We start from the raw sequence: 13,582 nt of genomic DNA, 5'->3' as shown, positions 1-13,582 counted from the left end.
AGGCCAGTGGCTTCAATGGACATGGTCCTGGGCTGTACAGGCCCCCCACCTATGATAGGTGGCCTTGTTGGCACCATGGGGTAGGGGCTAGAGGTGGACCTCCAGTTAACTTTCTGGTCCACCAGCACCTGGCCACCTAAGGTAGAAGTGTATTATCCCTTGAGTGCTCAGGGAGGCAGCATTATGAAGGGCACCTTTGTGATTTCTTTATGGCCCATAATGAGTTCTCCTCTTTTGCTGCACATCGAACCAGCAGATACTGGTATATTGGCCAATAAGGTTTGGTATGCCTGCCCAGGGCGGCCTGTGGTACCAGGTACTGTGCTGTCTGCAGACAGAACTCTGGCCTGTATTCTGCCAGAAGGAAAAGATTTGTCTCTCTTGGTGCCACTGACAACTCTATCATTTCGCCCATAGCTGTGTTTGTAATTCTGTTGCTGTTGACTGTACTGTTTTGGTTTTTGTAACATACCTCATGCCTCGCACAGGGACCATCATGGAAGAAACCTGTCGCATAGATTATGAGGTGAGCAACCCTAAAGGGGTGGAATGTGGGGCAGCTGTGTTAGGCTTGCTCGCGGGTTTACCAGCTGCAAGCACTTTGCTTGATTAGTGCGTGAGCACATGGCAGAGGCACGTGTGCGTAGCCTATATAAGGCTGTGGGTGCTTTCCCTGGGCGGTGACTCTCTCAGATCACTCTCCCACCACCGTGAGGTGAGGTTTTCCTTGCTCCCTTGCCCTTACTGTGAATAGCAGATTTTCCTTTGTTTATTAGCTCTTTCACTTTTGTTGTTTATTTGCTCGCCTGTCTTTGCAAGCCTCCAATAAACAGATATTGCCTGACACTTTCTGGCTCCACAAATTCTCTACCGTCTGTGCAAATCCAGTGTGAACCTGCCTGGCCTCGGCCACCAGCATTACAGTAATAAAATAAACTCCTGATTTTAAATGTCAGGTGACCTACAATATTTAAAAATTAGTTTCTTCCTTTACTAGTTGCCAAAAGCGGCCATAACAAACTATTATAACTTAGAAAAGATGGAAATGTATTCTCCCAGAGTCTTAAAGGCCAGACATGTGACATGAAGGTGTTGGCAGCCTTCTGGAGGCTCTGAGGAAGGCTCCCTCCCACGCAGCTCCTGGCTTCTGGTGGCTGTGGGCAGCATGTGGTGTCCTTGGCTATGGCTGCCTTCCCATTTCTGCAAACAGGTCACGTTCACACATAGCAAAGATTAGGATGTGGAGATATCTTCTTGAGAGACACAATTCAACTCACAGCGCTTCCCAACCCTATTCAAAATATTGAACAGATGCGTGAAGAATGCTGGTGTGGAGACATGTATGTGACTGATTGCTGGCGTGTCGTGTGTCCCATTCCAACCGTTTCAGCTTCCCGTCTGCTGCCCACATTCCGCTACCCAGGAGCAAGAGGAACTGTGCAGAGACACCTGCATCTCGCTAACACCACACTGCCGGCATTGGCCTTTGTCCTTGCACACACCAAGGGTTCACCAAGGATGGCTGCCTCCTTCCCAAGTCCCGCGAATGCCCTCCAAAGCCTGCCAGTGGAAAGAGAGAACGATGCTACTCTTTGAGATGCTGTTTTCCATTGGCCACAACACAGAAAGCCTTGTAGTGGCCATCCCTTATTTTCAATAAATTTTCCATTACAAAGTCATTAAAGATATTTTTCTTACAGCATGGTTTTAATCTGAATTCATTACAACTCTGTGAAAAGCCTGATGCTTACCATCACTAAGGTGACCAAAAGAGTGGAAGGCTCACTGTGACCACAGCTCCTCAACTCTGCTGCTATACCTGGAAGCAGCCACAGATAATAGGTAAAGAAGTGAGTGTGGTTATGTTCCTGTACAATTTTAAATACAATGCATTGAAAGTGTCCTGCTCTAAGATGCCTACCAGTTCTCCGTGCTTCTACTCTATTGATAGGTATCCAGAGACAGAGACAGTGGGAATTTAATGTAACTTCAGATTTTCTTCCATGATGTTGCAAATATCTTGGGCATCTCCTTCATTCCCCTTTGTGTGCTCGGTGTTTTCCATGGGCTTCTTTCATTTGTAAGGTGACCGGATGCCCACTGAACGAACAGCACATGAGTAAGACCTGAGTTTCCCTAGCATGCCAGTCTCTGCAGAGTGCCCACTGGGCCTTGTCCGGCTCTGATCTGCTTCAGATCGCTTAGTTGAAATGTAGTTCAAGTTCAGTATGAGCAAAGACTGGTGGGCTCTCTTCTCCACTCCTCTGTAGGAAAGTTATGGGACCTGTACTTGTCTTGTGCACCAATATAGTCAAAATACCTTCCTGTAGAAAGGGATATTTTTCTATAATCTATCTATCTATCTATCTATCATCAATCTATCATCCATCTATATTATGAATATATTAGCTCATTGATAGCAACAGAATGATGAGGCTCCGGCAATGAGGACCAGGTGGTAGCACTTTACTTCCAGAACCCGAGGGTTGCAATCACCATAACAGGCAAGGTTGCCGAGCAGCTAAGGAGGCTGGGCCCAGAGGGTGTCGTTGGGATGATGAATAGCCAATGAGGGTGCTGCTTCATAAGCATGATCAAAAAAAGGCAAGAATGGATGGGCAGCTGAGGGCATCACCCCTTTAGAAGGTCATGATCCTTTGTCAGGACCCAGACCGCAGCCAATTTCAGACCTAGAAACCATTGGCTGAAGGGCAGTCACGTCCACAGGAAGAGGAACCCTGAAATACCACGGCCAAAATATACTGTGTGGTGAGAGCCAGAGGGAAAGGAAGGTGGGCAGTAGGGGAGACGGGCAACGGGGCAGAAACGGGGATGAAAGTGACTTTGCTTGGGGTGGCGGGCACATGGTGCAGTGTACAGATGAAATTTTATTGAGTTTCACACCTGAATGTGTACCCCAATAAAGTCAAATTAAAAAAATTTAATTAATAAATTACACAGGAAAAAAAAATACTGTGTTAATATCCCGTTTTCCTCCGAAGAGACCTATGGTCATTTACTACACTTGAGAAAATGGGTAGTGGGGAAAAAACAACTATTTTAAGCACAGTTGGTCTGAATTAACATTGACGTGGAGTTCCAAAGTGTCCTGTTAGAGTGCAGGCCTGCGGGACCAGGGGATAAACGGACTCCAGGCTGAGGTCTGACTCACTGGGCCTTAGTAGGTCTTTAGACCCACCCGGTGTCATTTCCCCAGGCCCCATGTGTATAACCCCACACTGAATTCTTCTCATTCCACCTCTGGTCTCTGTCACGGCACAGTCAGGTGCAGTCTGAGCTGTCTGGACACCTCGTGCATCACTGTGTTGAGCTGGAGGGGAGCAAGCAGTGGCTAGCATCCCAGGGGCCTTGCAGAGCCGTGCGCTACAGGGTACGGAAGTTAGAGTTGGCGACAACTGAGGCACCTTCCACTGTTGAAAAGTGTGTGGGGATCCATCTGGGTCCAGGGAAAGCGAGGACGTCTTCTCAACGACAAGTTGCTGCATCTTGCTTTCCTACCAGGAAGAAGGAAACGAAATTCCTAATAGGATCCTTGGCTTATGGTGACAACAAATTCTACCTCTAGCAGTGCCTCCAGCCTGTGTGCTGGGTGGGGCCCCACTGCTTGGCCCATCTGATCTGGCAGATGCTGTGCCGTCAGAGGCCTTAGTGACAGGAGAGGGTACAGCGTGGCATGTAGATGAAGTCCCGGTGAGAGCATAGAACACAGGCCTCCAGGGTTTGGGAGCGAGGCCAGTTCACCTGCAGCAGCAGCATGTACTCTGTGGAAAAGCATTCCCAGCGTGTTGCCGGGACCTAACAGAGGCAGAATTCTTGGTGAGAGTATACCAAGTCACTGTGCGTGTGGAACTGTCCATTGTAAGCTGGGCTCTGGCAGACCCTCAGAGTCAGACACTCCACTGGGCCCAGCAGACGCGCAATATTAGACTGAAATTGTGCACCTGGGACCAAGGCTAAGCAAGACTAGAAGATCTGAGGTGACTGAAGGAGCAGGCAGCCCAGAGCCCCATGTCACCCCCCCCCAGGTGTACCAACACCCTCTCTCAGGACTATGGAAGGGGTCCCTGTGACCAGCTGAAGGAGCAGGAAAAGACTGAAGATATGTTATGGATAGTCAACTCAGAGTGTGGTGCAAGCTGATGGGCTAGGCTTAGTGGCACTTAGGGTGGGACAGGACTGGAGAAACAATGGTGAGAAAAACTGGTCCCAACGGACGAAGTTCAGAGGGTGCACCGGTTACTCTCCTGCGTGCAGAGACCAGCGGTCTGAGGTGGGAATATGAAATACTCAGGGTATAAGGTCTAGTCTGATAGGCTGCTCTGGAAGGGAAAGGACTGAAAAATTGGAGACAAGGAAGTCATTCTGGCTTATTTACATTTGAGAGACCTTGTCCTCTTTAGATGGTGTTAAGGGAAGATGACAAGAATAGAGTTCCTTGTTTTTTTCCCCTGATTTTACAATTCTATTTCAGGGAACAACAACATATTCATCCATGTGATATTGTTTGTCCTTAACATTAGCTTGGACAGAATGGTTGATCAGCTCCAGGGAACTTGGAAATTCATTTCTTGCAAAAATTTTGATGAATTTATGAAAGAACAGGGTAAGCCATCTTTCCTTATGCATCATACACAGTAAAAATGGCAACTTCGATAGCACAGAACTTACTCTGCATGATGTCAGGTTAATATTGGACCCCTCCTTCCAATTTTTCACATAGAAACAACAAATATTGATACAGAACCTACATGATAGTTCTGTGGAAAATTAGGTTGGGATTGACACAATCTCTACCTTTGTGTAATTTACCGTAAATTTACAGACAAAACATGTACAGGCCACATACTAATCAGCAAATGGTTTAGTAAATGATTTAAGATAAAAATTCACAATAATTAAAAAAATAATTATTATTTGGCAAACATTTGCCCTAAATCTATGGAGGCTCTTCAGAATGGGTCATCTGTTCCCATTTCTGATGGCTGCTGGCATTCTTGGTGTGCCCACATGACCCCAGTCTGCCTTCTCCTCACTGTGGTCTCATGTCTCTGTTCCCTTTCTGTAGGGAATGGCTCTCCTTATAAAGACACTTGTGGTCACATTTAAGGTCCACCTGTATAGTCCAGAATAATATCCCCAATTTAAGATCCTTAAATGAAATCTGTAATTTGGCATGTAAAGTAACATTCATGGGGTCAGAGATTAAGGTGTGAATACCTTTGGGGACCAATCTATCACATCTTGTCATCCTGTTGTATGCTATGAATTCCACAAACCATATCTGAGTGCTTCTCAAATGTGCCTCCTCTTAACATGTAACCTAGGTACTGCTGTGTATGGAATGCTATTTCTATAGAAAATACTCCTGCATAAAACTATGTGTGCAATGATGTTCACTACAGCATCATTTGTAACAATAGAAAATGAAGACAAACTAAATGCCCATCCATAAGGAAACAGATATAAATTTTGGTGTATGCATACTATGGAATATTCTGTAGTTATGACAAAAATATATATGGAAAATCTCTGAGAGATACAGCTAAGGGGAAAAAGTAACTTGAATAACAACAGTTATTATATAATATTTATATAGTTAAAAAACCTATATGTACAGTGGTAATGGTTGCACAATATATTGTGAGTGTACTTGATGCTACTGAACTGTGTACTTTAAAATAGTATTAAGTATAAATTTTATTATATATATTTAACTAGAAGGAGAACTACATAATGGAGAAAACAAACCCTGTATTTGTGTACATATAAGAATGGAAGTGAAGAGCAAAACGTCTGGAAGACTTCATGCCAATGTATGGTTTTTGTAGTAAATTAGCGTATTATTTTAAAAGGGAGGAGGTCCATCGTTTTAATCACATTTTCGAAGAGGTCTATGAACCAACACGATCAATAACTACTAGACTAGAGAAACAGGACCATCATAACACAAAAACTAGAGACTGGTATTTTTCTGCAAGTGGAATCATTTTAACATATAATGACGGACTACTAGCTTTAGAAATTTGAATTCATGCAGCATCAAATCTGTTAAACACACACCTCCCACTTAGTGAAGAATTTTATAGCAAGCGTGGTGAATTCTGGGAGCTGAGAACAGAGTTAACTATTGTGTCCTTTTTTCTCGTTTCCAGGAACAGGAAGAGCCAGCAGGAAGGTTGGCTGCCTAGATAAACTCACTGTGACCATCAGTACAGAGGGGGACGTGACCAATATAAAGACCAAAAGCATCTTTAAAAACCATGAGATCTCCTTTAGACTGGGAGAAGAGTTTGAGGAGACCACCTCAGGTGGCCATAAAAGCAAGGTGAGACCTTAAATACTCTTTCTTCATATAAATTTTACATGAATGTTAACTCAAAATCATCCTAAGTGAGTAGGCAAGTATAGCAAACATATTGAAAATCTGCATTAGATAAATTTTGGGATAAAGCCTAGGCCTGAGGCCCTCACATTGTAACATATGTGCAAACCTCCTGGGAACCTGTATTTTTAACAATAATTCAGATGCTCAGCAGACCACAGATTGAGAATCATTTTCCTAGATTGTCTCTCAGAAACAGATCTGCCTTTCCATTTGGTATCATTTCCTGCTCATAAACATATAGTGAATAAAACCTGTTTTAGCTGATATGGGTGAGATTATGACACATAACAACTGAGCCACAAGCTCTCAGTGGCTTAACACAATGGGGATTATTTCTAATTCACAGTACATACTCAGTGTCAGTGGGAGTCGGAGAAGTTTGTGGGGAGGTGGAAAATGGGGCATATAGTATCTGCCCCATTTCTCAGGGACCCCAGCTGCAAATGAAGTCCAGCTACCTCACAGCTAGACCATCGGGAACTTGTGGTCTCCTCACTCAACCAGACAGGGAAACAGACACTAGTGCTTTTATTGCCTCATCCTGGAAGTGACCCATTTCCTTTCATCTATGAGCTCCGACCAGAATACATAATTTTCTTTTATTTATATTTTGTGTTTGTTCCCCTACACTAAAATGTAAGTTCCCCAAAGGCAGGATTTCTGGTCAGTTTTGTTTCATAGAACCCGGTGCTTGTTACATAATAGTTGCTTAATAAATACTTGTCATTTGAATGAATGAACTCAATAGGAAATTATTAAACTACAAGGAAGGTGATGTTCTCATCAAAGGGGCTGTCATATCACATTAACAGACAGTGGCTGCATAACATGAGATGTCACATTCCTGTACAGCATAAAACAAAAGAATTTTTTACTTGAAATGTTTAATAAAGAGGTCTATACTTGATTTCTTTAAAAAAAAATCTACTGGAATAAAAATGCTAGAAAATATAAGGGACCAGAGGAAAATTCAGGGACTGTCATTGCCTCTGCCACCAAACAGAACAGTAAAGAATTTTGGTAGCAGACCCAGCTCAGTGGAAATGGAAACTCTGAGACAGACACGTCCCAGGGAGTATGTAACAGGATACCACAGTAGAGCATAGTCTAAACGTTATCATGCAGGCCACAGTGGGGAAAAATGCAGGCTCTGGCTCAGGACTGCGTGTCACTCCCATCTCTGCCACTGATCAATCATGTGACTCTGGGCAACTCAGAAAACCTAGCTGGCTCAGTCTTTTCCTTCGCAAAAGTGGATGATAGTACTTACCTGATAAGGTTGTTGTGAAGATGCCACAAATTAACATAGGAGAACCTCTTGGATGGATGCCTTGTGCCTTAGTGCTACATGAGTAATTGCTATTGTTACTGTAATTATTATTATCATCATTTTTATTATTTTTATATTGTTGAGGTGAGAAAAGGAAGTGGGACCTTTCTCCTTTAAGTAAGAACTTACAAGGGAAGTTTGAATTAGCTTTCTATGAGTTTGTTAAAGTTGAAACATACCTGTGATTCTTTATGCAAAAAGATAATGCTATGCCTATACAATAAAATATTTTTAAAAAAGTTTTACTCTTCAAGATAACATTATGCTTTACTCTTCTAAAACTTTTATCCCAGAAAAATCAAGCAACACATTTATTGTTGAAAAAAAGGCTTCAACTAAATGGCACATAAACACCATTCTATAACTACCTGGGGTGTCACAACAACTGAAAACAATTTTAGGGTTTTCCAATGATAACACTGGGAACAATTTTTTTTTCATTTTCTGTTGCATGAGGCTTTATAACTGTTTCTATATATTTCTGTGTTGCTGATTCCAAATCTGAAATCCACTTTTTTGGTGCATGCCCTAGTTTTCATGCAATTTTAATTTCTTTTTGTTACAGTTAATGGCATGCATTGGTTTTTAAACTGGAGTTAAAGGGCAATGACTCTTGGATTGAACATAACCACAAGGCAATTAATGTTTTACAAACATCACTTTTACATAATTGTCGTTGTTTTTAAATGTAAAAAAATATTATTGATAAAAACACCCTCTTATTTTGTTTTAAGATTGAATCATGGCTTCTTAGAGTAGGCGTAAATGTAAGAATAGTCCTAACATCTTCTGTTATATATGTGACTGTTACACACTTCAACGTCAAAGGTGCAATATTTCATCATTTGTGACACGTGCATATATTGCCTACTTTCAAGTTCCCCTTGGTGATCAAGACAAGAATTGGGCTCCTCATATTGTGTGTCATAATTGTGAAGAAATGCTTCGTGACTGGACAAAAGGAAAATACAAAGGAATGCCTTTTGGTACTCCCATGGTTTGGCATAAACCTAAGGACCACAGCAGTGACTGTTATTTCTGTCTGATCCATACGAAGGGCATTGGCAAGAAAAAACGGAATATTATCGCATATCCTAATATTCCTTCAGCAATACGACCTATCCTACCCATACTCTGAGACACTCCCAGTTCCAATTTTCAATGGTTTTATTTCTTCTAAGGATGAAAAAAGTGAACAAGTGTATTTTGATAAGATGCATGAGGAAATGGTTGTAGAATATAAAGGGTCTTCTGATGCCAAGCAGTCATTAACCCCTCAGCAGTTTAGCCAACCCGAATTGAATGACTTAGTAAGAGATTTGGGCCTATCACAGAAAGCAGCTGAGTTATTAGCCTCCAGGCTTCAAGAAAAGAATGTACTTCACCAGTCAGCTAAAGTACCCCTTTTCAGGAAGCATGAACAAGTTTTTGTGGACTTTTTTCCCGAAGACAAACATTTTGTTTACTGTCATAATATCAGTAGTCTTCTCAGCCAGCTAGTGTTACCACTTACAGTCCAACAGAATGGCTGCTATTTCTTAACAGCTCTAAACGGAGTCTGAAATGTGTTCTCCTACACAACGGTAGTGTTTATGCAGCAGTTCCAATTGTTTATTCAACCATTTGCGAGATTATAATGACATAAAAATTGTCCTTGACTTTCTGAAGTATGAGGAGCATAACCGGATCATTTGTGTGGATCTTAAAATGGTAAATTTCCTGCTAGGACAACAGAGAGGTTTCACGAAGTATCCTTGCTTTCTGTGTTTGTGGGACAGCCGAGCTCGGGAGAAACACTGGACACAGAAGGAGTGGCCGAAACGTGAAGCTCTGGAAGTAGGGATGCAAAATATTGTGAATGGACCTGTAGTTGATCGAGACAGGATCACTTTTCACCCACTTCACAATTTGTTCAGGCATTGAATAGAGAAAGTGAATGCTTTCAACATATTATTTCTGCTTTTCCTGCCTTGTCTTTTGAGAAGATAAAAGTAGGTGTATTTGATGGACCTCAAATTCGAACCCTCATATATGATGAAGAATTTGCCAGGAAGATGAATAAGGAGGAGAAAGCAGCATGGCAGTCTTTTGTGGCAGTTATAAAGAACTTCCTTGGCAACAAAAAGGCAGAAAACTATGAACTTCTTGTTCAAAGGATGCTGTTGGCTTTCCACGACATTGGATATAACATGAGCATTAAGATTCACTTCCTGAACAGTCACCTTGATAAGTTTCCTGAAAAATCTTGGAGCTGTTAGTGATGAGCAGACTACTGCTGGAGCATCAAACGAGATTGTCCTCAACAAGTACACAAACGCAAGAGATACAATTGCAAATTTTTTCCTGAATAGAATTTAAATAAGTTTTGCACAAATTTTATGATTAAAATAAGTGTTTTAATATGTTCTATTTTTCTGACCAGGTGGTGGCGCAGTGGATAGAGCGTCGGACTGGGATGCGAAAGGACCCAGGTTCGAGACCCCGAGGTCGCCAGCTTGAGCGCGGGCTCATCTGGCTTGAGCAAAGAGCTCACCAGCTTGGACCCAAGGTTGCTGGCTCCAGCAGGGGGTTACTCAGTCTGCTGAAGGCCCACGGTCAAGGCACATGTGAGAAAGCAATCAATGAACAACTAAGAAGCCGCAACTCACAACGAGAAACTGATGATTGATGCTTCTCATCTCTCTCCGTTCCTGTCTGTCTGTCCCTGTCTATCTCTGCCTCTGTAAAAAAAAAAAAAAAAAAAAAGTTCTATTTTGAAATTGTAGACATATTCTGATGCAATCATATCTTTTAGTGTATTAGTGTATTTACTGCATTATATAAATTATTATATTTTCACAAAGATGATGCCCAAGAAGACATTCTACTTCATTATGTTAAACTAAATGTTAAAAATTTTATAAGATGAAAACCTAAAATCTTGAATTGCAAAAAAACTGTAGCTTACAGATAAAAACTAATGTCAGATTTCAGATCAGCACACTCAAATTAAGTAAGAACAAGTGTTTTTGTGGATGCAACAAAAATTTTGTTCCTCAGTGTAACCTGAGCTAAACTTGGCTTTGCTGTTTTTCAGGCCATGATACCCTTAGATAATGACATCTGAGTTCAGGTGCAGGCCTGGGATGCAGGGAGACCACCATAAAGAGGAAGCTGGTGGATGAGAAGATGGTGGTGGTGAGTGAGCTGTTTCTCATTATGTTTTTCATTTACTGTAATACCTGAATATAAAACCACTCAGGTAGCTTGCTCTAAAACAGTGGAGGGGGATGAAATTTTCCTTTTCCTCTCTTGCTTTGTAAGAACAGAAGGACAGCATCGACAGAGAAAATGTATGATCATAAATACTATAAAATGTACATGGACCGAAGAACTAGAAAGTGAAAGAATGGAAAATCATCTTGCTTAATTCTTTAATTTTTTCACAAGGCAAAACAAGCACATATTGGTGCAATAAAGATTTCGGCAGGAACTGAGAGTTGCTAACCTTCTGCCCGTGCCAGAACTCAACACCACACAAAACCACACAAAGGAAATGTAAATGGGGTGCACAGCTTAAACACTGTCTGTTCCATGTATGCATTCACATACACGTGAAACACACATTTACATGGCTGTCATGTCCCCAGCTTCCCGTAGATTTACCCAATCCTCACAATAGTACTGGGAGGTAAGATTTACTAGCCTATTTTGCAGGTGAGAACATTGAGACTCAGACACTGACTTACCTAAAGGATATTTAGCTAGAAAGTGGCGGGAGTGCTGGGATTAAAATCCAGGTTGGCTTAATTCCGGAGTCTATGCATTTTGAGCCTGTGCTACTCATTTTAGGAATGTTTCCCAGTCAACTTCCTCTTCTCAGAGTTGAGGGAAGAATGTCAACAACTCTCCTCCCAAACCCCCACCTCCGCCAAAATGAATCAAAAGTACTTTTGGACATGACACAAAATAGTTCTAAGGGAATATGCAAGAATTGTGTAAAAGTTAAAAAAAATCAATCTTCATTTCTTAATGTAGGGATATTTTGTCTTTCAACAATGAAGAGGGCATTTCCTTATAATGAAGTGGAGGACTAAGCATAATTTATTTTATTGCTTCTTATAATGACATTAACCATATAAGATAGGTTTCACAGTTCATGAAGAGGAATATTGGATTCAGAATCCAGACACGGGTTTTCATCTCTGCCTTTCAGTACCAAGGTGACTTGGAACAAGTCTTTTAGCCTCGCCAAGATTCAATGTCCCTGCTTTCCAAATGCAGAGTATGCTCTCACAGGTTTTTCTGAGAGAACTAAATACCATCGTGTGTGTGTGTGTGTGTGTGTGTGTGTACACATATATACATATATATACACATATATACATATTTATATCAGTGTTCTGAAAGCCTAACATTCTATATTAATGTAAATTATTTTTTAAAAGTGTAGACTATATAAAATAGAACAAATGCTTCAGTTTATGTTTTTAAAATGTTTTAATAAACTTTAAATTTCTACAAATATGCCTGTTCTTTGTACATACACAAAATATATACACATACACTAGATGTCCCCCATAGACACCATATTTTATACATATGGCAAAATTATCCAACAAATAGTTGTTATCTATAGTTGTCTAGATAGCGCTTTTTTGAAGACCTTTAAGGAATGTATGGATGGGTAGCAGAGGCGGATTAAGATCGGTTGAGGTCCTGAGAGCAGAAGAAAATATTGGACCCTCTTAAAAAAAAAGACAGGGAAAATAAAAATACATGTTAACCATATTTTTAAATAAATAAAAAATATTATATATTATTAATGTTAAAATTGCACACAGGAAACCAAATTTGGTGTCATTAGAAAAAAACTGTAAAGTTGGGGTTTTGCAGGGCCCTTCAGAAGTCGGGGCCCCGGGGTATGCGCCCGGTGCGCCTGTCTTTAAATCCACCTCTGATGGGTAGTGGTACCTAGTTCACATCTTTCTATGTGTTTACTTCACCCACAACGCTGAGACATCTCCTCCTCGGTTTGCCCTCCAGGAGAGTGCCACGAACAGTGTCACCCGTGCACGGACGTATGAGAGGGCAGCTGCGAGCCCAGTCTCAGACTCTAAACACTCCCCAACTGCGATACAACTTGCTGAGGTTGTTTAAATAAAATTCCCAAGTTAAATATTCCGGTTGCTAAGGTGAGAGGGCCCTGGCACGGGCGTCAGCCGTCAGCCTTAGGGACTGCCCCGCTGAGTGCGCCTCTATCATCTATACGTGGCCTTGGCTACTCTCAGAAGCTGGGCAGCTCTTACAACGCAGGCTGCCACAATATATTCAGAGAGGCACCTGGTGCTGATTTTTTTCTCATTAGGCGTATTAGGTCAATTCTTGGCATTCAACATAATCTGCCCTATATTGGAAAAATAATACTAATTTTTTAAATAAACTTATGTGGGACATTGTGTATCTCACAGGTTACACCTCAACTGTACATGACAGGATGATAAATGGGGTGGGAACTGGAGAAATAACTGACAACCTCACATAATATCAAACTATGTTTGCAGAGAATCCGTAACCACCCCCACCACAGCCACCCGCACTGCAGCCGGCAGAGGAGAAGGTTCTGATTTATAAGCACAGACCTCATGCCGCTCAGGCCTGGAAGGGGTTGTGGAGACCGTGTGGATGGATCAACCGCATCTTGTAGAAGATAGGATGCAGGCCCAGACTGGCTCACCGACTACTCCAGGATCACCATGACGTTCTCAGGAAGAACTGGAAACAGACCCTCATAGCCACAACAAAGGGAATTAAGGGGGGGACAGGTTCAGCACACTTGCCTCTCCAGAATTCAAGATAAAAAATCA

At 41.7% G+C, this 13,582-nt stretch overlaps 1 pseudogene; it reads left to right on the top strand.

The window, feature by feature from the left end:
* Window positions 1-4,551: 4,551 nt before the first annotated feature.
* Window positions 4,552-12,875, top strand: LOC136328601 (fatty acid-binding protein 12-like; annotated as a pseudogene).
* The last annotated feature ends 707 nt before the right edge of the window (window positions 12,876-13,582 follow it).

The sequence above is a fragment of the Saccopteryx bilineata genome, chromosome 3 (assembly GCF_036850765.1).
Source record: "Saccopteryx bilineata isolate mSacBil1 chromosome 3, mSacBil1_pri_phased_curated, whole genome shotgun sequence".
NCBI lineage: Eukaryota > Metazoa > Chordata > Mammalia > Chiroptera > Emballonuridae > Saccopteryx > Saccopteryx bilineata.
The sequence above is the reverse complement of the archived record's forward strand: the minus strand, read 5'-3'. Positions and strand labels throughout refer to the sequence as shown.